Here is a 4,537-nt window from a genome sequence, read left to right as displayed (position 1 = left end):
TAAAGGGAAGACATCCCATTAAAGATCGATAAAGGAATTTTCTCATTAAAACATTTTTAAAAATCTTGCTTTGCTTTAAGATAAAAGAAAAAAAATCTTAGGTTATCATACCAAAATTCACATCTTATAAGAATTTTACATTTTCTAGGATCTTGCTATCAAATTTATCTTTTTATATTTAAACAGTTTCATTTTTCCAGTTTTACAAGCCAATTTTAAATAAGCCACATACACTAATAAACACATTTACTATTAAGAAAATAAACTCCATTACCTAATTTAAAAAAACGAATATTATTTAATGCTGAATAGAATTCTTCATTCCAGCTATGCCCATTCTGTTTTAATTCATATATTGACAAGTAATAACTTTACTTTATCATAAAGCTAGGGGATAAATACATGCAATTGTTTCCAACAAATTCCCATAAAGATTTTCTGATAATGTATAAATAAATGCGATACCAACACAATTCATTAACACAAACAGAATGAACAAACATCCAACAGAAAAACTTACCACGGCCAAAAATACTTCTAATTCAGCTTTCATAAATGTGATGTTTACATTCATTTAACCTACTAACTGCTGCCAACTGCGAGATATCTTGTAGTAAGTATCTTTGCCAAAATTGTTAACACGATATATCGTGTAGTTAGCAGTGAATGGGTTAACACCTAACCTTGAAATGAATAGTTCAAACACCTGACTACAAAATTCTAATTCATTGTCAATACACATGCATTTTAATTTTATAATTTCTTTCTGATCTGTATAAAAACTTTTTGAACCATTCCAACACCTCAGATTTTCTATAACAAAGATAGTCATTAAACTTAAAAAACGATTTTGCAATTCTAAATTATTTTAAACCTAGCAACATTTGTATTATGCCCCACTTAAATTACAATGCATATTTCAATCATAATAAATATTAATTAATTCAAATACTTCTATTTCAGTAGAATTTCAACTATCTGAATAAAATAGGAATCGGACCGATTCGGATATTCAGAAACTCGGATGATTGGATGAGCTCAAAAATTAAATTAAAAAAAACTTCGACTTTAATTTGCAAACTTAAATTCAACATAAGCTATAGAAAACTGTAAACATTGTAAAACTTGAAGAAAACCATTAATGATGATGAAATTTCATTATATACATACGTATTGAAATTTCCTATGAAAAATACAATATCCTACACAATATTTTAGTTGTGAAAAATACCCTCTTTCAATCGCAGCAAGTCCATGGATCATCCTAATATTATTTTCCCAGTTTTTGACATTTTTTTCCCTCTCAAAATTTATTGGAATTATTGGAAATTCGTACTATTGGTCTTTATATAACTGGTGCTCATTCTTCACATTGGATACAATATTACCAATTTCAAATACCTGCAGTTTCCAGTTCCCATCTCCAGATGTTGCTTTCATTTAGGTTACAGGACGAAAATTGCTGAACCAGTCTCCGCTTCACATAAATGAATTATAGCGAAACTTCCTATTACCCTGTATACTAACTTCGAAATGAATTTTTGAACATGTACACCTCACGATTCGCAGATTTCCTTGTTAATTAATTGCAGTATAATCTAGAAATACATAATCTTGTCTTCTTTTGCTACTTACTTCACTGCATCTTTAATTCTTGTGTAGAGATACTTTTTGATAGCAATTTCTCCGGACATGACTCATTCATTACATCAGAAATATACAGATCACTGCTCGTTTTACTTCGGTTTATAGGCTCTAGTGCGACCTCATTACTGCTAATCACGATTTACCGCCTTCGGTTCCTTTCAAAATCGTGCCTTCATACGCATCTATCACATTATTATGAAGCTACTCTTATATCTCTGTTACAGTTTGGTGATTTACTTAATTATCTGAAGCTTGACATTTTTAACGGTAAACTAACTGTTCTTTTTTCAGGATTGAATAAAATTTGAACAATAACTTAGAACAATAACATTGTGATAACTTAGGATCAACTTCTTAAACTGAACGCACTTGAGTAATTCTGCAATGTCAAACCCGACTTAGATATTTTTTAACACTCTTTTACAAAATATGCTGATTTTTTTTTTTTTTTTTTTTTTTTTTGCCACCGTTATTATTTAGATCCTGGAGTTCGTCAATTAGTCCAATTAATCCTGCCTTCGATGCTGGTTCAAAATTAATTTTCCCGAGTTGCCAAGATACTTTCATCTCAATTCTTCCGACTATTAATTCTGACTGCCAATTTTTTACATCACTATTTAGATGCAAAGTTTGCAAATACGTTCAGATGCTTTTAAAATGAAGCGAATAATTATTACATGCTACCCGGTAATAAAATATTTCATATCCCTCATAGTAAAAGATAAATATATTAGTCAGCAGAAATCGTGGGATGCAGCAGAAAATAGAATTGGCTCCAACTCATGGAAATTACAGGATAAATAATTAAAGGGTTAAAGGCTGAAAAATACCTTCAACTTTCTCTTCAATTGATTAAAATTTCGAATTTTTTTATACACATATGTTTTTTTTTTTCTCCCCCTAATAGAATCCTTTCGGATTTCTTTCGATAAATTTCCAACTTCCTCCATCAATATATATATATATATATATCCAATTTCAATGCAGAATAATTTTAGTTAGGAAGCTAAAAGTTACATTCACTAAAATGTCAATGTCATTCTACACAAGAAATAGATTTCCATAACAGGCCAAGAAATAGTAATTCAGTATTAGATAAATTTATTTTTCATTAGTTCAAGTATAAGAGAGGCATAATTTTTTTTTCGGGGGGGGGGGGAGGTTGTTATGCAAACAACATGAAAGATTTGACTCGAGATTTTAAAAATTGATTTATTAAAACTCTCATTAACTTAAGTAAGACGATTCGTTCAATAAAAATAATTTAATGCCTTACCTGACACACAATATATCAGCAGCTAAACCAACAAGAAGGATTTAAGATCTGTGCTATGACATCAATGTAGCCATAGCCAGTTTATAGAGGAATTCAAAATATTTCATTACTGGCAAGATATAATGATGGTATTATGAGATACTGCTTTCTGGGAACAAGTGTTTTACAGAATTCTCATGAATGATTGTTACAAATGCAGTAATACTTAAGGGCAAACTGTGGTTTTGAATGGCCCTAGCATTTCATGTTATTCATAAATATATTAGCAGATAACATGAAAGCAGCAGTAGTTGACATTATAAGATAAACAGTTCAAATCTGCCAATCAAAGCAGTCTTGTATTCACTAAATTAACTTCCACTTTATCCAGAGTCCCACAAGTCTGACAAATGGATGGCACTACCTCACACTTACTGATAGGTGTGTGTTCACATACTGAGATTGCATAGCTCTAAATGATGATTTCTTCCCCAAATGACGAATGATGACATTCAGCTTGCTGATATCTGTAATGTAGTTCCTATATCTCTTTAATCATTTTAGTGATGCAATTTGTCACTGGATGCATTTAAGAGTCAAGCATGAAACAAGAAATTGTATAACTTTATTTGCCTGCAAACTTAATCATTTGCATACTTCTCTTAACATCACTGGTTTTATATTTGAATAATGCTATACACATTTCCCACTCGTGTTGCAGTTTCTTTAATTAGTTGTCCCATAAAAATGCAGTATCAGAAGAGCAAATGAAATAAGTGAGATGTGTCATCTGCGAAAGTAACTACTGAAACCACGTTTATCAAGTATTTTTTTTTTTTTTCAAAAATCTTAAAACAGTTTCAATAATAAAAAATTAAATTTCATAAATTACTTCATACATTATAAATTTATATTATCTAAAATCAATTTAAGGTGCAGATTATTTGAATTTAAATATTTTATTGATTGTAAAACAGTTGAAACCAACCAATACATGATTGCATCATAGACAGATATTTAAAAAAAAAATGGAGAACATGCAATGCATCATACAGAATGAAGTAAATACAGCTATTTTTTAATTTCCCCATAGACAACAAATTTCCAATGCCCATAATAAAAAGTATTTTAATAATTTATTTAAAAATTCTGCACAGACAATGCCTTTTATCCTTAAAACGATTTATTAAATAAAATAAACAATTACAAATAAACTGGCAGAAACATGTCTAAAACAGTTCAATTTCTCTTTTTCAATTAGTATTTTGTGTGACAGAATTTTTGTATAAAAATGAAATTCTACAACATTTTATCATGAGGTATATGAAAAAAGTATAGACAAAAGCACACAAGAATGTGCACTAGGAAAAAGGAATGTTAAATGCCTAGAACAGCTAATGGTAATCTACTAATTATAGTATTGAAAAAATCAACCTGCCGATCTAACTCAAATTCAAAATGACAAACGTCTTTTTCGACATGAGAATTATTGAAAATGATGGCATCTGAAATTAAAATTATATAATATTAACTATGTAAAATAAAGAATAATTAACAACAACATAATGCAGTAAAATACTTAACACTGTAACATAAAGAATAAAATATAAATTTACAACCAAGAGAAGACGCATA

This window comes from Argiope bruennichi, chromosome X2 (assembly GCF_947563725.1).
Source record: "Argiope bruennichi chromosome X2, qqArgBrue1.1, whole genome shotgun sequence".
In the NCBI taxonomy this organism is placed as follows: domain Eukaryota; kingdom Metazoa; phylum Arthropoda; class Arachnida; order Araneae; family Araneidae; genus Argiope; species Argiope bruennichi.
The sequence above is the reverse complement of the archived record's forward strand: the minus strand, read 5'-3'. Positions refer to the sequence as shown.